The following is a 22658-nucleotide window of genomic DNA, read 5'->3' on the forward strand; positions in this document are numbered from 1 at the left end:
TCACAACCATTTATTTTAAGGGCTGCTCCTTGTTATGTGACAGGAGTCAGTAGCATTATTATCCGTGGATTTTGAAAACAAATTATGCAACAAAAATCTCTTATATTTTGCTGTCATAAATAAATCAGAAAGGGGAATCTTTTTTGTGTGCTGCTAAAATGAAGCAAGCACTGAATGATCAGCACCATGCGGTGTTCATTATCCACTACTGTAAATGCATTATTATACAGTATACCTTCAATAATTTCCCCAAATGTTGGATTCTGAAGGACAATTATAAATAAGTTATAAATATAAACAGGCTCCTGTCTTTTCAGAAGACACTGAAATAGAGGATTTAACCAACAGATACAGGTTTGAAAATATAAAATATTTAACATTGCGGTCTACAATTTTTGGAAAATGATCAAATGCATCATTTAAGGATCCTGACAAGCATGAAAAGGTATCTGCTATCATAGTGACAGTTGTAGATGAACCATTTAAGTTCAATTTGAGCTTCAAAGTCAGTGTTAAAAAGCAAATACTGTACAGTATTCTTAGTTTTATTTATAGTCCCTTGTAAAAGTCTTCATACCCTTCCTATGATGTCCCATTTTGTGACATTACATAATGATGCATACCCATTTTTGAAACTCATTTTTATTTAAACCCTGAAGGTTCAAACTTAAGTCTTCTAAAGGTAAGGTAATTTACAGTAAATGTCTGCAAAAAAATATTTATTGCATATGTTCAGAATCTTGTAAATCCTCTAAATATTCTTTCTGTATTTATTTGCTGTTCAACTTCTTGCAAGTTGTGTGCATAACAAATATCTATTTCTACTTGAAAGTGTCATGACAGCAGACATTAAAGCATCAAATTGCCAAAACTGTGCAAGGGTGTGTACACTTTTGAAAGGCAATGTTTAATGATTTGGAGGCAGACGATAAAAGCAATAGAAAATCTCTCGTCTGATAATAAATAAAGAGAGAGCCGCAGAAATGAGAATAACATATGACACAATCGTATGAGTAAGAATCAATTTAAAGATTTCAAACAGCAGAAAGTCAGTTGTAAATGTTATATTGTACTGCACGTATTTACTCAGAGAAGCAAAATGCAAACAAGAATCTGTTGAGAATTGTAACAGATGTGTGGAGGTGGTTTCAGAACAATTATTTTAAGATGAAGTGATGCCACGGGTTTATTTTTCAAAATCCATTACAAATTACTATTATCCATTACGAATTCTAAAACACAGGCACTGAAACAAATACCAAAGGCTAACGCAACATTTACTTAGCTTTCACCACCACTAACCACTATACCCCTTTTGTTACTTTTTGAACATATTTAAGATGTTAAAAAGAAGCTACTGAATGCTTCATAAGGATGTGTGTTTTTATTAACTTATACTCTACATTTACTGTATTTACTGCATGTTGAACAATTTACAATAATAGCGGATCAGAAAAAAAATGGAAAACTTTTTTCTTATAGTTTTTTTTTTAAATAAGCAAGGTGAAACCTTTTGTGCTCAGTGCTTGATCTTCAGAATTTTTTGTCACAATTTAATGGAATATGTTCAACATTTATAAATAATAGATTGTGATGTCACTCAATAGTTGTTTACACCTTCTTGCCTTTTATTGAATATTATAATTTAAAGTAATGTAAGGATGTGTAAATTATCAGAGTTTTTTTTAGAAATATCCTTTGTAATTTCAGGGAAAAACATATGTCTCTCATTATCCAACAGTTTGATCCATGAGAAGTTTTACCAGTTATCTCCAAAGCTCTAAGATGCCAAGACAGGTGATGAATTTTTAAATCTTGTTCCCTTATTGTCAGTAAATCTACAAGGTAGACCTGAGGCATTATACTATCAAATGTATTGAAATGTTGCTTTTCTGCTTCATCAGTGCAATATATAAGTCTCAGCTGGTAAACCTTTAAACAATTTAATCTACTATTCAAAGAAAAATCTTCTCCCATGAATACAATAATTAATATACAAAAGTAAGGTTTCATTTGCACTGTTGTGCATCATTTACTTTAACTCCGAAAAAGCTTCAAATATTATACATAAAGGATGAAAAACATGCCTTGAACATAAAGCCCCATGGAAATGAAAGAAATTACTCAATAGAAAAGTCATACAAAGTTTGTTACTCTCAGATTAATATCAATCAGTAACACAAAAATAATAATAATCTTGTTATGAATCACAATCTGTGATGAAGCCAGGGAAGAAAACTCTGAAGATCACATTCTAGAAAAAACACCAAACATTATAGCTGTTTATGGTGCCAAATAAAAATGAGAATTTCAGCATTTTTTATTAAGTCCTACCACAAAGGACCATTAAGGTTGAAGTAAAGTGTCTCAAAGATGAAAATCATAAACATTTAGATGATCAAACAGAAATGACTAATATATTAAATGAATATTTCACTGTGTTTACCATGGAAAAAGAATTACCACATGCCCCAGGCAGGGAAAGGCAAAGTTATATATTAAATATTAATAGCACAAAAGAGACATAAGTGATACAGGTACTAGAAGCACTTAAGACAAACAAATCTCCAGGGCATGATAGTATTGTATCAACTGTACTTAAAGAAACAAGATATGTAATTTATAGGCCAATAAAAAAGTCGTATACAAAACTTCTCCAACAGTTACTCGAGATAGCCATAGCCATTGACTAGAAAACAGTTAATGTAGCATCCATCCATAATAAGGTCATCAAAACTAAACCAACTAATTACAGATCAATAAGTCTTACTCTTTTTCCATGTAAATGTTATGGGGACAATAATTAAAAGTAAGTTATCATTTGTATGGCAGTAGGATTCTAGGGTACAGACAACAGTTTTGAGATGATGAAATTAGTGGAGTACCACATGGATCAGTATACAATCACTGCCTAGTTTAGATTATAAGTACATAAGAACAGTTACAAAAGAAAGGAAGTAATTTCGACCCTCTTAGCCAGTTTGGAAGTTAGTAGTAAATTGATCTCACCTAGCCATTTCTTGAAAGAAGCCAGGTTATCGGTTTCAACAGAATGGATGGGTAGCTCCCACCTACAACCCTTAGGGCAAAGAGCTGCTTCACATACTGTAACTCACTCCACTTGTGCCCTCTGGTTTGTGTTTTACCGTTCATTCTGATGAAACCCACTCAGTTTATCAATGTCTTTGAGGATTCTGAATACTGGTCACGCCCATTATATTCTCTATTCCAGACTAAAAAGGTTCAGTTCCTTCAGCCTGTCAAAGTACGATATACCTTTAAGCCCCAGAATATTGTTCTGGTACTGTATATCTTCACTATACTGATTTCAGAGCAACAACGTCTATTCTATAATGTGGTGACTATAATTGTACATAAAATTCTAAACCATGTCTTATTGGTGCAATATAAATTTTATCACAGCATTCCTTAATTTAAATTCTACACTTTTATTAACTATACAATTTTGACTATGACTACAGTATATACAGTATAGTGTGTTTCAGGCCATCTAATGTTTATAAGTTTTCAAAACTTATTTATGAAGTCAGGACCCCAGAAGCTAAAAGTTTTCTTATTTTGTTCAGTGTAAAGAATAGTAATAAAAATAATAATAATACCTATTTCACATAAAAGCTGTTAGACCAGGACCCAAGAGTACACGCTGATATTCAAGATGTTATTATGCTGTTTGAGGGAAATAAAAAGGCATTCATTGTAAAACTGCACCTCTGGAATGGGAATCCTATCAAATCATTTTACATATCCTGGTTCTTGACATCCACGGCAGAGGACTGGTTCATTCTTCCATACCACCGGATCTCAATCTACACGATGTGATTTTCACGTAGGGTTTACCTGAAAAACTAAGTATTCCAGGCTAATAAAGGTAGGTTTGAGGATTTAAAGGCGGCAATTCATTCCAATTTACCTAACATGTTTTAAAGGGCATTACAAATTTTTCAATTTTGGAGATTGTCTTTGAGCATAGAGGAGGACATACTGGAGATGCTTTAAAACAATGGACTGCATGTCAGTTTTAGGAAAATGTACATACAAATTTGATGTATCTTACAGTACATGATTAAAAGATCAATAAAAAATCACCACATAGCCTTTTTTCAAGCAGAAAGATACTGAAAGGCTAATGCTCAGAAGTTCTTTCTTTTTTTCTTTCGGTTAACTTGGCAGACTAAAAAATAAAAATTACATAATGTGGCTGACATTAAAAGATTAAGACTATCAAAAAAAATTCACTACTGGAAATGCAGATAACGTTTCTAAACCTGTCTCTATGCGAGCTGTAGCTGGTTTATAAATGCCGTTGTTTTTAAGTTTTATCTACAATGCTTAGCATTTGAATAGGTTTCCAAGTGATTCTTAAAACATTGGAAATGTATGATTTACTTATTTATACCTTGTCTTTTGAAGTTAGACCACAACAGATGTTTAAAAATGAAACATCATGCTGTCATCAACTTCTTGACTTCATAGAACACACACATCAAACGCTTAACAAGCTTCATTTGGTTTAGTGTTCAAAGATTTTAATGAGCTTTGATTTTTCGATTTTCAGCATACATTATGATCAACCTGCCAAACATAAATTACACATAAGCAATGAATTAACCCTTTAAATACAGATCCATGTTTGAATAATTTTGTTATGTTCTGATATGCTCCAAATATTTATATCAAATATTTATATTAATTCCATCAGATATTATTCTACTGTTCTTTATTGGAATAATATGAAAAAACATTAAATCAAAAACATCTACGGTATTTGGGGGCACTCATGTTGTTCAAACAATAAAGGTGAGACCGAGTTCTCTGGCCATGATGCTGCCATTTTGTATCTGGAGAGTATCACCAGTTAAATAAGACTGGGATTCCACAAGTGGCAATGCACAACTGGAAAAGCAATGCTACGGTATGGACGGGATTAATCAGCACAGCTTTCCGGCATGAAAACTGCAGCCTGACATGTTCCTCCAGGTGGCGCTAATTCTACTGTAAGGCACTATGGACCTCGTCATCTATGAAATGACAAACTGCTCTGCAAGTGGGAATGTCAGAGGAGCATGTTTACTTGTCTCATTCCCTCATTCCCTTCCCTGGTACAAGATTTAAAGCAGTAAAATGGAGTTATATACAACTGGAAATTCCAAAGTAGTCTGGTATACTTACAGAAACAATCTGATGGGTTAATCAAAATTTTAAATATGTATACTGTATATACAGTATATGTAAGGCGATTTGTTAGAAATCAAAAATTGGGGTGACTCATATCTAAATGTATAATATGTAAAAAAGGCATCTTTTATGTGAAGGGGTGAAAGTATAAAGATTATTTAACTCGGTTCTTGAAGCACACTCACACTAAATTCAAGAGCAATGGCCTCTGATATTTACTTCTATAAAAGGACCAGAACTTTAAAAACATTTTTTTTCAGTAAACATGCAATATTTAAAAAAAATGCAATCTAAAAATATCTAAGTAAGAAATCACATTTCTGAACAGCATTAAAGTATTTAACTGGGCCGTAATTCTATCCTAATTAGATTCTTACCTGAAGGGAGAGTAGGGGGGAGTGACGGTTTCCCCTCATGATTCCAGTAATCATAGTTATACAGATGGATGACTCCCTATGTAAGTTTTTTAGCTGAATTGTAAAAGGCAGGAACTTACAGTACATGAACATATTAGCTGCATGTAATGTAAGCACATAAAAAGTGTTAGTGTGGCAGGTCTGTTGAAATTTTCTGTACAGTTTATTTCACTAAAGAAATCATAAAATGTTTTCATGTGCACTAAAATATGATGTAGAATTCAGAATCCCTCTTTGTTTGTGATTTAGGTGCACTGTAGAGCTATAAGGTTATACCTATATTGGCAAAGGAGTTTTTCATAATTTGATCAAATTTCAAGTTGGCATTGCAGTTTTGTATGTTCCAAATTTCAGACATTTGGAATTGACAAGAGAATTAGTATTTACATAAGAAAGCATTTTAGAAAATCTAAAAATAGATTCCCGAGGGAACCAGAGAAGAATTTTAAAACCCTGAAGGCTTCTAGATTAAATTCCTAATTTATAATTTCAATTTCTTTCATGATATTTTCTAAAAGAAAACTGCTGATTACACTTTTCAAAAATCATTAATAATTCTTGTCCCTAAAGTCCTGGCTTTGGGGAAAAAATGCACATAAAATTAGATTCTGATAGAGTAATAAGAAAGAACACATTAGTTCCACCACGTTTCCTGAAAATAGGTTGCATGTTTCCTTACTGCATCAGAACCAAAGGATGTTCAATTTTCCACAGACCAGGAGTATGCAAGTCATTTCAAGCAGAACATGCAGTAAAAGTCAATACTCCATTACAAAGCAGTGTATGTCTCTGTAAAAATTAGATATTTTAATGTTGCTCTGTCATTTCATCAAGATAAAGCTGACTTATTATGACATTTAGAAGTTATTATTAATGCAAAATCCTCCAAGGCTTCCATGTTTTTTGTTATTTTTTAACCCCCTTGCAGGCAAGAATCCTACCAGTTCAGCACAGCTGTAGAGATCAGCATCCATAACTGTAAAACCTCCAGTACATTTTCTTGAAATAATACTGTATGTGGATTTGATTGTTAAAAAAAGATAAATGGAATAAATGCATTGAAGAAAAAAATTAAATCTTGGAGATATTAAAAAGTTCCTGTGGCAATAAAGGACATGATATTTAAAATAGTTATAGTGGAATTAAACAAATGGAAGTAAATGTTGAGATACTGTATACATTTACACACTATTTTTACATATAGACTGTATATACAGTAGACACACACATACCTATAATGGAGAATTCTGTACACACATACAGAAGAGAGTAAATAATGTTTAGCGAGAATCCGCTATTTCATTTGCTACTGTATAAAAACTGATTTTGTACGCACTAATATTTACCTCGGGCATAACTGTGTGAATCTTGCATGATGTCTTTTCTTCAAATTCCACAGTTTCATCACTTCTCCCAAACACATGCAAGAAAGGTAAGATTGTCTAGTTTGCACTGTATTGTATGTATGTTAACATGGACGATAATGATATTGGCAAAGAGTGGTGATTTCTGAGTCTGTGTTCTGTTTCATTTGACAATGACAATGCACAGGTTCTGTACATCCATACATATCACCATACAGCCATATCACCCTGCAACTCACAACTAGCAACCCACTGAAGCTAAGCAGGTGTGAGCCTGCTCAGTACCTGGATGGGAGACCTCCTGGGAAAAACTAAGGTTGCTGCTGGAAGAGGTGTTAGTGGGGCCAGCAGGGGGCGCTCACCCTGAGGTCCACGTGGGTCCTAATGCCCCAGTATAGTGATGGGGACACTATACTGTAAACAGGTACAGTCCTTTGGATGAGACGTAAAACCGAGGTTCTGACTCTCTGTGGTCATTAAAAATCCCAGGGCGTTTCTCGAAAAGAGTAGGGGTGTAACCCCGGTGTCCTGGCCAAATTTCCCTTTGGCCCTTACCAATCATGGCCTCCTAATAATCCCACTCTATGAACTGGCTACATTACTCTGCTCTCCTCCTCACTGATAGCTGATGTGTGGTGGGCGTTCTGGCGCACTATGGCTGCCGTCGCATCATCCAGGTGGATGGTGCACATTGGTGGTGGTGGAGGGGAGTCCCCATTACCTGTAAAGCGCTTTGAGTGGAGTGTCCAGAAAAGCGCTATATAAGTGTAAGCAATTATTAATTATTATTATTATTATTATTATTATTATTATTACATAGGGAAACGTTAGCTGATGTCTGTATGAGGGATTACCATTATTTTTGGTAGAATAGCCACGCTAAAGGAGAACTTTAGCTGTAGTCTGTATGAGGGAATGTCATTATTTTGGTAGAATAATAATGCTATCATCTTTTTAAATTGGATAGTCTGTGTCAATGGTACATTGTCACTTGTGTCCTAACCATTGTTACATCAGTGCCAATAGCAGTGTAATATATAAATGCTAAGCATAATAATTGTGTGCATGCCATCCATATACAGTAATATACAGTATAATGCAATAGTACATTTACAGTACTTTAGAACAAGTTTATTTAGTGTAGGACTGTATCCTACACAAAATCTTAAATTATATGCATTCCATAATTCAGAAATTAAATGTATATATGTATACTGTATATTAGAGCGGGGGTGCCCAACTTTTTTAATGTAAGATCTTCTTTTGCATTTGCCAGGCCAGCGCAATCTACCAGTGTGATTTTGAAGCTCTGATATAGGAAACACAGACACCAGTTCAATAACAATAGCTATTACAAAAATGACAGTAAATAAAAACAAGTCATTCATGTTACAGTGCACAAGTAAGGTTCCCCATTTTAGAAAAAAAGAATGTCCTACCTTAATGTGAGCATTGTCACTGAGAAGCTCACTTGAGAACACTTTTTTTAAACGTGATGACACCGCTGATCATGTCAATGACATTTTTATTTAGTCCCTGCAGCTCCACATTCAGCTCATTCAGAAGTTCAGTCACGTCTGTGAGGGATGTTAAATCCAGAAGCCACTGGTCATCCTCTAATTGGGCATATTCACCATGTTTAGACGACCCGAGAAACTCTTTTATTTCAGGCAACAGCTGTCTGAACCTGCCAAAAATGTTTGTTTTTGAAATCACCAAACAGCAAGTCAGCAGCCTCAGCAAACGTTTTTTTTATTACTTCTCGATCCCTGAATGACTTTTTGTGTTTAGCCAAGACGTGGTTCACACGGAACGATGCGATGATTGCCACTTTCCCTCTTGTGTTAGGCCTTGCGAAAACCGACTGCTGCTACTGTAGTTGAGATGTTAATTTTTCTACTTTTATTTTCCGTAACTCACTTTTAAAGTCCACTTTATCGGATCGACTGGCCAATCATGGATCGACTGGCCAATTACGATCGACTGGCTGGGCACCCCTGCATTAGAGTATGCATTTTATAAAACTTCCTAAACTAGGTCATTTTAAATTGGTAAAATTGGGTAGCATTTCAATAATTTTAAAACAGATTCTGAAGGGAAAGTATAAAATTTACACAGCTTTGTTACAATCTGCAATACCAATACTTATACTGTACATACTTAGAAAATGTCCTCAAGCATTCCAAATGTTTTTTGAATGATAGTCTAAATTGTATATATGCCATACTGAAATCTAAGATTAAAAAAAGGATAGCAACTGCAGCACAAACTCATCCTTTTAATCTTTTTGTTTTTAGCAATAATTATTTTGAACATCATCTCTGTAATAATGGCAGTTCTTTCTTCTGAATAAAAATGGCACAAAAACAAAAAAGGAAAGATTTGCAATTGTTCTCTTCAAGTTGAGGACATTTATGAGTAAGTAGTACATTCTACCATTTACACTGTACACACCTCTTATACATCAATAAGTATAGTATTATTGATTAGAAGGAAGAAAACACTAACACCACATGCAGGAAGAAAACACTAGTTCCAAACAGAGATATATTTAGACGTATTGTAATCAACATCGTGCTGCATTTTTAGAACCATGCGATGTGAAGGAGCAATTATGTTGTTGGTGAAACTCAACATTCAAATCAACTCCTATTTCTAAGCACACATAAACTGTAACCGTACAATATACAGTAATGCATATCAATAAAATGAAAAAAGTAATAAGCAATAAGCAAATACCCATATTGCATATATAAAAGCCAAAAAACAGGAACAGAGTATGCACTTTAATGAGGTCTATGAAGGAATAATACAAATAAAAGAGCCAAAAGGTAAGGAGTTTATTTCCTCAGAATAAATATTCCTTTCCCCCTAAACCACAAACTGCATTTACCCTCCTCACAAAGCAAATGATTAATTAGTGCATGAATCATGTCATTATTTGATTAGACGAAAAAGATACATCCACACCCACTCCTTTCTATGAAGCTGCCACAGCACCAGTCCTGTAGGAACTAAAGTGGCAACCACGGCAACCGTCTTAGTTCATGTTCATACTTTTGTCTGTAATGACTACAGGGAGCCTGAAAATATCTGGGTTTTTTTTTCATTAAATGTAGAAAAGGACTGTGCTTCGAGGTGAGTCGGCAACTGTTCTTCCGCCAGCACAATGTTCTTTTGCTTCTTTATCCACTGTAACCATTTGATCTGCTAACATTTACAAAACTTGAAATACTCTCAGATTCCACACTGAAAATGTCCTCAAAAGGGATCAGTCTTTCAGGAAAGACTTGGGGAATATAAATTTTTAGGCCAAGTTTTAACTATCAGGACTGAAACCAGCAAGGATTCTGCCATCACACTGCATACCACATTGTTATTTTACAAAATCAATAATATTAATTATATAATGAAATAAAAAAAAGATGAAACAGCTTTCCTTCTTTGGGACAATATTCCCAGGCAAATACAGAATTTAAAGATGCAAATCAGGGAATATGGTTCAAACTTAAAGAGATGTCACCTCATTCAAATTTCTAGAAAAAGATAAATACTGTAAATCTGTAGATGAAGAAAGGCTTTTGAGGACATCTTGCCATCTGCAAATCAGTACCACATGATTTTTCAGAAAACTGGAGAAAGGTGGGTTGACTCAGTTGATAATCCAGGAGGGGAGACTATCAACATATGAACATCAGAGGCTATTTCAAAATCAATACATCATTTCCCATTTTATTATTTTATGATGGGATTGTTTTTTGTAAAATTTCCAATATATCTAACATAGAAAACACTGAAAACCTTCAGTATTATCCAATTCCAATATAAATCAAAACTTACAGTAAATGTCAAAAATAAATTGCAAATGTACAATCTAAATCATGGCAGAAAAATTATTTGAGAAAATCCTACCAATATTAATACCAGAGGTTAAAATGTAATTTTTTAGCAAAATGTTGTAATGAGAAAAGATTATTCCTATTATTCTTATAAATAATATTTAATTTTTCAAAAATGTTTGGAGAAATTTCAAAGAAGTATTATGATTTGAGAAAAAAGACAACAAAACATGACTACCACTAATCCAACATGAGAGCAGTGACATGTTAACATGAAGCAGGGAGAAGCACGTTCTAGGCACACTGCACCTTTATTACAGATTATTGACTATGACTTGAATGATAAATTAATTATAGCACTTTTTTTCGTCTCAATATGGCAGAATAAGGCTGTGAATGCAGTGTAGCACCACTGAATTCCAAAACAATTTTATCTAGTTCTCAGCATGGGGAGTTGAGTTTTCAGCACGGCACGGTGCCACACATGCACAGCTTGGGAAAACGCCATATACTGCACTGTAACATTTGTGTCAAAAGGTGACATTAGAACATAACTGTGCTTAGTTCCCAGAGCTCTCAAAGGCTTAACAGGATGCTGTGAAAAGAGCAAGCGTAACCTCATAAGTCTCATTAGTGAGAAGAAAAACAACAATAATAATTACTTTTTTTTAAGTTTTTATTTATAAAATAAGAAAACGCAACGGCTTTACTCTCTTCTATATGATAAGAGCAAAAAATGAAGGGCCTTTCTTCTACCCCTAAGGACTACAGACTTCACTTTTAATACAAAATCATAATCAGTGTTTTTAAGTTATATATACAGTATTTAGCCTTTGTTACAGCAGTGGAACACAATAAATAAAATACTATAAAATATTGTAAAACAATGAACAACAAACTCTGTTACTTATTATCTATTAATTTTGCAGAGACCTAGATAAATTATATGTAAATGCTAGATAAATTATGTGTAAATAATTATTTTTGTAAACTAATCTAAGATGCAACTAGAGAAATTAAATAACTAAAATGAGCATGTTATTGTAAAATCGTACAATATTGGCCAGTATTGGTTTTTTAGTCCACTAATGAAAACTAAGAACATAACTGTGCAAGTTTAAGTCCAAACCAAAATAAAGACCTAATCCTCAAATGTACGAGTTGAGGCTACTTACAGTATATCGAAACAAGTAAAAGTTAATTCCATGCTGAAAATACCTTGTGTTTCTCCTTTCTATCTTTCAGCATTGAATTAACCTTTACTGGTTTCTTTGCAGTTACTATTTATTTAGTATCTGGCACTTTTGAACAAAATCCAGTGATTGATGCAAATATGTAACAAATGAGAGAGCTGTGATTTACAAGTTATACATCAGGGCATTCCAAACTTTGGCCTGGAGGACCACAATGTCAGCTGGCTTTAGTTTACCTGAACTCTGTCACTTAACTGAAATCTTACTTAAACTGATTTTCCCTTTAGAAATCAGAATTAATGAAGAAAGTCTAATTAGCAAATCATTTGTTCAGATGTAAGCTTACTTTGAAATAAAACTGTTTTCTGCCAGTATGGTTTAGTCATAAGCAGAGATCCTACAACTCCTTGGTGAAAAAACAAGAGACTAAAAATCCAGTAGTAAGCAGGCACTGACAGTTTTCTGCAGTGTCAGGTCAGTGTGCAGGTCTGATTCTGCTGACAGACTGGCTAATTTGCAGAACCGAGTTCTGCAGTACCTTCACATGCTTCACAAAACCAAGCTAGAACTTGAAGTGTAGTACTTTATACATGTGAATAATACTTCAGATTCTGCATGACCACAATGGGTTTTGCCGCCGGTTAAAAAATGGATGCTTTGAAATAAAAGCTGTTCAACGTTTTTAACTGTTTTTTTTTTTTCAGAAATCACTGGCTATAGTGTTCATAATTTGGTCCCCTTGTTGGCTGTTTTGTAAGAGGTACTCCTCAGAAAAACAGCAAACACATTGATTTTTAAACTACTTTTTGTATACAAAGAACTAGCAGGGCTCTGTGATTACTGCTTAGGGGAATATTATATAGTGGTCTGCTTAGCAAGTTAACTCTACACTTTGACTTCATTATCTATATTTAGTAAACTTTTGGCAGAACTTTTGTTTAATGCTATTGCAGAACCAGATGAACACATGGGGTTTGCTAACTATACAGTAGGTAAAGAAACACAAATCCTCTACAAAAGTGTGACATGATTACTGCAAGACATACAATACATGGCAGATAATATTTTTCCACAACAAGCAATTAGCATGTATGATAAATTTAATTGTACTAGGACATCTTTTGGGTGCCATGACAGACATCAAGAGCAAGACCTGAAGCAGTTCAAGATGAAACTGAAACCGTAAAAATCTCATCCTGCATCATTGGCATTGGAACATGGTCTAGCTCATTACTTTCTTACCACATTATAATGAAATAAAATTCTGTGGCTGGTCACTATAATGTACTACAAAGTCCATATCCAGCACAAATGCATGTTTAATAAATTAAACCATTTTCAAGAGGCCCAAACACAACCTGAGATCAAGCACAATGATCAAGACAGCATGCCAGGAGGGCAGGTAACATTGAAAGTTGGAGATATCTGGAACCCTTAACTAATTGGTTACTGATTAGTAACTAATTAGCAATCAATTTACTAAAGGGCTGGAAGAGATTTCCCAGAAACTCTTAACAAGGCACCTAGAAATGACAGCCAGGTATCATCCAGGAGAGACTGCAAAAACCTATGGATTGCAGCAATGTGACAGTGAATTTACTTACTTCCTTTTATAGTCCCAGATGGGAAATTTGCTTTGAAGGCAGTAGTCCAAATTAAGCAGGTTAATTCCATGGGAAGAAAGATAACTTAATTTTATTGCACTTGAGTCTAGGTAGTCTAAATCCACAACCAGATGGAAGGAGCTCAGATTCACTGTGCAAGGGGTGGTCATAACAGTCAATGATTATACTGGCCTTCTGCACTATTTGTTTGATTTAGATGTCTGAAAGCTGTAGCTGGTGTGCACCAATAATTTTGCTGGCTATCTTCTCTATCCTGCTCAGTCTGTTTTTATGTGCGTGTTAAGGTTCCCAAACCAGGCTACCACTGTGAATGTTAGGACAGAATTAATACTACATTCAAATTGAAAAAGTCATTGTTGTAGTACACACATTAGATCAGAGTTTTCTCAGGAAATACAATGCTGTTGGCTCTTTTTACATATGGCATACGTGTTTTCCTTAAAGGCTAGTTTGTAATCAAATTTGACAGCAGTCAGAGATACTGCAAATGTTGCAACTTACAATATAAGAACAGAGCTGTCTCACACAAGGGGCTCTAGCATTCTGGTATTAATGATAGTCAATAAGGAGATTAGAGCCAACAGACATTTCCATTCGGGGCTCAAATGCCCAGAGGGCAGCCTCGAACTTTAATTGCAACCAAAACCTGTCAATAAAAGGACGAATTCAAAGAGGTCTGCTCTCCCAAATCAGGCCCAAACAAGTTCCACTACCGTGTCTGGAGTCCTAGTCTAAGAGTCTTACAGGCATCCTCATGACAGGAGATCAGCTACCGGTTTGTCAGTCCCTATTAAATGCATATAATATAACTTCTTTTCCTTTTTCTCATTTTTTAGCAGTAATCCAAGTAATAGTACATTCTTAAATTCCCTATTTTATATTTTTTCAGTCGATCGGGAAATAGAAAATGCAGCCTAGAGGATACTATACAGCTGCCGGAGGGCTTACAATAAGGAGCATGGAAAACACGGAGGAGCATGAAAGCAGACAGTAAACAAAATGGTGAAGAGAGGCTCCCCAATATATAGATGCACAGAGGCACACAATTCTGTATATAGAGAGATGCATAGCAGACACATTATATTTAGAGGTGAAAGAAGAGAGGGTCTAGAGGCACAGAGTGCTGAAAGGAGAGCACAGTGGCACAGTGTTCAGGGGGAGTGTACGGAGCTCCGAGGTATCACAGAGGAAAGAAACATGGAGATAAATACCCAAATTAACGAACTCAGAAGCAGGTAAAAAAAAAGTTGGAAGCCTCTGGCAAGAATTGCACTGTTTATCCTCTTCATTGTTTTCTCCTTAAAACATGAAAATTAAACATTGGGATAAAAGAAAAGGATGGTGTGACTGCCAAAAGTAGTTCAGGTAGAAGAGCAAATTCCTCAGAAGCAGGACAGCAATGATAATAGAGATAAGAGCAATAAAATAAGCTCAGTTGCTTACCCAGGTAAGAAGGAGTGTAAGAGGCATGCCTGCCCTATATTCCTTTAAAGAAGGGGGCAGAGATTAGACTTCACTCTTCAGACTGGTCTATCAGTGGCAATAGTATAGATACTCTGTTTTTCATTCTTGGGGGCAAAGCTATCCATTGATCAATAACTACTCTTCAAAAGGGAAAGGAATTATTTTGTTGGTTAAGTTTTGCAAAATACACTAAATTCTATTAACATGCAACATTCCTTTCCTGGAACAGTACTAAGGAATTGCATAGATACGAACTGTATTAATTGGTAATGAGTTGGTTTGCAAGAGAAAACTAGAGTTTGATGAAAACTTTCAAGAAATTAAAAAATAATATACAGAATTTTAACCTCTTGAAGAATATCGCAAATGCACCACAGCTTGCTTAGTATAGCAGTCACAGACACGCCTATGAGAAAATGTCCATAACAATGTAAAGCATCTTGATTACAACAGATACAAGAAAAAAGAAAATTACATATACCGATAGTCGATAATAATGCTTGAATAAAACCCTTTATAGCCTTTAAATTAGAAGGGTAAGAGACTTCCTCAACCTTCTTTGTATTATATAAAGCTACCAAACTGAAGAACAGGCCACGATGCTGAAAATGAAACAGAAAATATTAACATAACATGACAAACTTTAATTTAACAGTATTCAGCACAAAATCGTTGCAATCATTTTAAAAAAATCTGACCATAAATATCAAAGTTCACTGTAGTCACAGCAGACATTATTACATTAGCTGTATTCTTCATGTTCAGAATTAATTACTTCCCATTCATTATTATTTGTCAATGGCCGTGAACCTCATAAATTGTTTGTTAAAAGTACTTAATCCTCTTTTGACCTCAGTGAGATTACATTAAGAACAACTATCTCTATGTACTACATAAATTGAATGGCAAATTAAATAGCCTTCCTTTTTAAAGTACTGTATAAAGTAGGTGGAGAATAATGTGCATATGCAGTTACATATTACATTTCATTTGAAACAGTTATTGACTAACTTGTTTCCAAGAATATATGTATTTAATTATACTCTTTTATCAATTAGAGTTGCAAGAAAAAATTTGTGAACCCTTTGGAATTACCTGGATTTCTGCATTAATTACTAATAAAAATGTGGTCTGATCTTCAACTAAGTCACAATAATAGTCAAACACAATCTGCTTAAACTAATACCACACAAACAATTGGACTTCTTCTTATCAATATTGAACATATCGTTTAAAGATTCACAGTCCAGGCTGGAAAAAGTATGTGAAAAAAAAAGGTTTGTGTGTTATTAGTTTAAGCCGATTGTGCGTACCTTTTTGAGTATAGCATGTCTGCTAGCTCCTTTTTGCTGATAATCAAGTCCTAATAGTAGAAAATGAAGACCAAACTGAAAAATCCAAACAATCAATGTGGAGAAGACTAAAGTAATGTTAATAGTAAAACACAATGAAAATAAACACATAATCAGAGTACACAACTAAAACAGTTCCCAGGAATTTGAATGCTTTGATTGCCCTAACAGACAAAAAAAAAATGGGCAGAGAGATAACTATGCACCTTATGCAAACCATATACTACCACAAATATCACCGATCCCCCAAATCCAACACAAACTCCAAAGTACAAATGTCAACATCATAAAAAACATTTTCATACCAACATTACATTACCAGTGCCAAACATGGACCTTGCCATCAACTAATAAATGTATGAGTATTAATGACAGATTCAATTGTATAGACATCACACAAGATTACCAATTAAACTCCCTACCCAAAGGAGAACACAATTGAAACACAGAAAACTGGAGGAGAAACAAGAAGATGGACAGAGCACCGGAACACTTTGAAACAACAACAACAAAAGACCACATAAAACTGTTTGTTGCTTTTTACTTCGATAGTACAAAATGAATCATTGAATGATATTTTCTTGTGCAAATGATGGGTGCAAATACTTAACATGTGTTTGGATATGAATTTATTCATTTAAAAAAAAATCTTTGGTTTGTGTAGAGGGGCAATTTTGTGTGTTTGACATATTTATTGTAAGGGTGGAGGATGGCTTTGTGAAGATGCTAATCTGTCAAAGAACATCTATTCACGGTCCATGAAAATCTTTCACCATGACTTGACCACCTACTGTACAACATGATATCACACTATTTGGTGCCTCAGACAGCAAGTGTCTTCTGGCTGCGTGAAAGCTGGTACTGCTTGATCACCCAAGAGTGGGGGAGTTCTGAATAAGAGTGGGGGTGTGAGGAGCTGTGTGTGTATGTTATGGAGGGTGATAAACAATCATCTTTGCTTTGGAATCTATGAGGTCACAGTATTCAAGCAGCTAATTGCAACCTGAAATCCAGACCTGCAGGTTATGAGAGGCTGCCAGTCATAAAGATTCAGCAACTTACTGAAGTGTGACTTCTCCTAACAGCTAGCCTGCCATCTACAGAGTACTGTATATTTAATCTCATACATGCATCTGCAATGAACATATAACACTGTCGTGTTCTGAACTAAAATTAGAAATGGCTATCTTGATCGCATACATGTAGCGCTAGAAAGCCCATATATCTGTAACGAAAATCCTTCTGTGACTTTGCCCTTCCTGAAATTGAAGCTGTCAGAGATTTTTCATCTGTAAATATAGAACAAACTTGCCTTTTGATGAGGACAGAATGTACTAGACTGTATTGTACCGGACATGTTTAAAATGCCAAGCCTGAAATCATCAGCCACATGAGCTGAGAATACCATTTTATGTATAATATTTTTATTTTTGCTTGACAGCCATTGTATTTTAATTGTACATTGTCATCAAGGCACTGCATACAGCTGGAAAAGAAGATCTTTCACTCACTGCAACATCAGTGTCCTTGAATACTACCTTAAAGGGACCGTGCATTAAACAGCTGAAAGACAAGCCTTTGAACTCAGAAACATCTCTTCTGAAATCATTTTCAGTGGTGCCCGATTCATTCAGATTAGGTTATTCCTACTGTTAATAGCAAAAGTTTCAAATATTTATGTGCTGTATTCCTAAAAATATGAAGCCACAAGACAACATATCCATATAATCTAAAACAACAGTTCTCAATTAAAGATTCCCTGGAGACTGTCCAAATAGTCCACAGGACAAAGGGTACCTTTTGCATAAATATCTGTATACATTCTGTATTATTTTTTAAGTAACTATACAAATCAGCTCTCACTTTATGTATCTTCTTTTATAATGCCTTTATTGGATCGGATAGAATGTATTTTGATTTTCGATTTCTTAAAATTAACATTGGTTGTATTTAAAATCATTACATTTAATATTGGTGTATGCTTCAAAAAGAGCCTTAACTGAGAGTTCTTGAAATGTTGAAAACCGCTGCTCTGAGAAATTAAAAATTCATATCACAAAATACCTATCTGTTCTAAATGTCTTTAGTATTTTATTTTTTTTCTTTGATTCTGCCTTAAGGCAGTAGATTGTATATACAGTAGGTACAATTATCATAAACTTTATTGATGCCTACTGTAAAACAGCATTTTTCAAAACCACAGAATAGCAAAAATAAAAATAGCTGTTTAGGGGACAATATAATTAATAAAAAAACATACAAAAGTAAGAGAGGTTGAAAGCACTAAGACAAAATTATCCCCTGCGGTCTTTTGTACAGAGAACAAACTACAACATCAAAGGGCTGCAATTAGCAATATAAATGATAATTATTCACTCCAATAATTTTAATACATCAAAATACGGGTGATAATTTTTTTCACAGATGCCATAATGCAGGGGTTGGTAGGGTGAGACAATCCTATATAGACTGCTTTATGAGAGTGAAGCTATGTCCACAAACCCCCTTTGTGTTTAAAAAAAAGTTAGCAATTATATCTTTCAGGTCTGTCTACATCACTCTCTTCTATTTGTTTCACAGACTGTGTTACTTTGCAAGCAGAAGCCAAGGTATTATCCTCTGAAAGGATTCCCTTAAAGCTGGATATCTGCAGTGAGGTCAATCTTTGAGCAACCTCTTGGGAATGCACACCTGCTATTTTTCCTCACTTGAAACAGTCACTCTTTTGTAGATTTTTCATTCCTTATCAATGTGACATCTCGATTACAGGAAAAGAGTGAATTACAGAAGCAGTTCCTACTGTTCACTGGACTACATACAGTAAACTACAAATGGTATACAGGATAATTACATGGATACAAAGAATGTTTTATCAGTGCTCATGATATACAGCTCTCAAATATTTTTTTTTTCTAGAATAGATATACATTCCCAAGCAGTGCTTTTTTATTCCTTACAGGGGCACAATCAAAATCATCCAGTCAAGATTAACTACAATCGTATTTGCCAGTGAATGAAAATGCCAAGGGGACAGACTATTTGAACTTTTCATCAGGGGAAAGGAAAGACTGAAAGACTAATATAACAGAAGGAATATATTAATGTTAACGTAACTAAAATACATTCTTAGGTGTTTTTGGAATAGAAAGCACATTCTCGTTGTCATATACAAAATGTAAGATCTCAATAATTCTCAGGCTGAAACACGAACTTTGACCTCAGAATAAAACTGGACACAAACCATGGAGTAAAATGAAAGCTTTTTTTGTTACTTATTTCCCAAGTACATTAAAGAAGAAGACAGAGCAGGCAAACTCCTTTCTCAAAAGAAGCCGCTGTTCGTAAAATAGAGGCCTTCTATTGTCAATAGTTCTATTGAATTCCCTCAGAGTGTACTGTGCCACATTGAAGCCCATCTCAAGTATCCCCCTCCCCCCTTATCCTCACGGTTAGAAAGGGTGATCTGTCTCCCTGCTACATTTGATCCCATTCTCAGTCTAGACTCCTTCTGCATGTATTCATTTGCATGCATCTGTTGCTCCTTAACTCTCAGATGTGTTTTTCAAAAGAATGTCAAAAACTGCAGCATTAAAAATAAGATGACTCCTGTTTTTTTACAATAATATGATTTTGGTATGAGGTCCACTGTCTTTTTTCCGTGTAAAAACAACAAAACACAGGGTATATGTATGTCTGGTATTACCAGATGTAAAAAGTGGTGTGCTACAGGGATCCATTTTAGGCCTGTTGCATCTCCTGATCTATACTGACAAGTTAGCTACTAAGGTTGGTTAGAAGCTGGTTAGAAGACCAATTGGAAGTTAAAATTGGAAATGACACAAAAAAGGGCAAATAGCAAAAACGGACAAACTTATGGAATAGGCCAACACAGGGCATATGATTTTTTAAACATTTTTAAATGATTCACACTGGTAGTACAAACACACTACACATTACACTAAATTGGGTGATTTGGAACTGCAGGATGCTACTTCTATGTCTGATATACAACAAAAAGAGTAGAATTTTACATCAGGGAAGCTATACTTAAAATGTACTACAATGCATTAGTAAGATCTCACTTGGAACACAATGTTCAGTTTTGGTCACCACAGCACAAAATGTATATTATAGCCTCAGAACAAAATTCCAAGAAGAGCAACAAGAAAGATTCTTGATCTTAGAAGATTGTCCAATACTGACAAGTTATGGAACCTAAATCATTTCAGTCTACAACAAACAAGAATAAGAAAAGATTTGATTCATGTATACAGAACGCTAAGAGGTATAAATGATTAACATAGGGGACTATGAAGTCTCCTGAAACAAAGTTGTGGGCTCGTAACTGTAAACTCAAAGGGAATTCGTTTGGAATAGAAAAGACTTCTTTACACAAAGGGTTTTGGGTATCCGGAACAGGATAAAACAGCAACAGGTTGTCCATTCAAGTGGTTGTGGCCCAGCCTTGGACAGTTTTAAGAAACAAATGAAATATTAGTTTCATGAAGCCACTTAACTACTAAACAAGCAACATAACCTGAATTGCCTTATTTCATTTGCAGGCTTACGTTTTTACGTTCTAATTGACCAGCTTTAAATTCCAGTTGGATAATGACCCAAAATAAACAACTCTATTGAAAAAGGGTGTGAAAAGAAAAATATAGACATGAGTTGACACCTAACATCTGCAATACATTTACTGATGTGTATTCAAGGCAAAAATCTAGTAAAAAGAAAGTATCTTTAATTTATGGAAAAAAATACTACATCTTATTCAGAGGGTTATGCAATGTCTTATATGACATCATATTAAAATTAAGTATATTTCTTAAATTCTTCAAGTGCTTCGAATTCAAGTGCTATTTGAGTATAAAATACCCTCCATCTCATTTTGAAAGAAAAACATTTCAACATCAAAACGACTAAAGTGGAGCCGACTATACGTACAGTATACAAAGTGTTTGCGATAATTGCAAACAGTATTTTAAGAAAGAACAGAATGGAACAGGTACCTAGGAAGAGGAATACGTATCATTGCTGGACCAAGGAATGTTAAGTGTATTTTGTATTTTAATAGCCAAAAAAAACAAGAAGATGAGAATAATTAGAAAATAATTACATGTAAAAGAGTTTGGAGGATGAGTATAACAGAAGACAAGGTTTTGGTGAGATACAGTAAGTAACAGGGGCTGATGACGAGAAAGACAAGTTCCCCTGTTTTGGTTACTGATTGTATCAGAGGTCATGCAATATGGTTTGTTTGAGAGTAAATGTGTGTGACAGCATACTGTATATGTGTGTGTAAATCCAAAAATCCAAATGTGTAGGCAATCTGCAACCTGTTAAAGCTGGATTTTGCCAGTACAGCAATCCAGTATGTGACTTGAAATAACTTGTGGATATTTCAATATGAATGCCAGTTGATTTCCAAACTGCACACATGACCCCACCTGTATGGTTGTGGGAAATTTATTTGAATAACTCAATTGGACTCTACTGATCTTGTCAAAAAGTGAAATAGACTGCCAATTAAAAACAAATATCTCACCTAACAGCCTTCATCTAGTAGACCAACAACCGCTTAGGTTTGCCCATAAGTTATTCACTTTAAAAAGGTATTTGCCTACACAAGTATTTCATGCCACTTGAAAATCAGTGATCACAAGGTAATGAGATAGTCACAGCAATTCTGTGCCCTTTGAAGGTATGTTATCTCATCCCTTTCTTTCTTTCTGCTCATTTTCAAAAATTAGATAGTCAGGTAATTCTTTTTTTTAATTTGGAAGGACAGATACTTTTTGCTGCCTGTTGGATAAGTATTAATGCTGATGTGTTGAAAAATTGAAATAATAAAATATTTGTTTGTAAGAGTTCGTGATCTAAAGTTTTGATTTGAAGCTTGTGGCCACTTAAAATTGTAGGTTTTTAGATACAGTATTTTAGTTTAAGACTTTAACAGTCTATAGAACAAATGTGTTTATTACACATTAACCACATTAAAAAATACATATAACTTGTATTTAGTTTGACAAATTTGTCTTAAGAATTATATGACTTACATATACAGTATTTACTCCTGTGCAATACAGTATGTGTGTATAAAGCTTTGTACAGTAAATGTAAATACTTCCAAACAACTATAACGCTACAAAAATGTAATGTTTTAACATATAATATACACATATTACCTCTTTAATGAAGACACACTG

The 22658-nt window shown here is 34.5% G+C and overlaps 1 protein-coding gene across 13 annotated transcripts in view; it reads right to left on the reverse strand.

Moving 5' to 3' along the window:
- Positions 1 to 22658, reverse strand: part of adgrl3.1 (adhesion G protein-coupled receptor L3.1) — a 340584-nt gene that overhangs the window by 224906 nt on the left and 93020 nt on the right. The window lies entirely within an intron of this gene.

This window comes from Lepisosteus oculatus, chromosome 1 (assembly GCF_040954835.1).
Source record: "Lepisosteus oculatus isolate fLepOcu1 chromosome 1, fLepOcu1.hap2, whole genome shotgun sequence".
Classification (NCBI taxonomy): domain Eukaryota; kingdom Metazoa; phylum Chordata; class Actinopteri; order Semionotiformes; family Lepisosteidae; genus Lepisosteus; species Lepisosteus oculatus.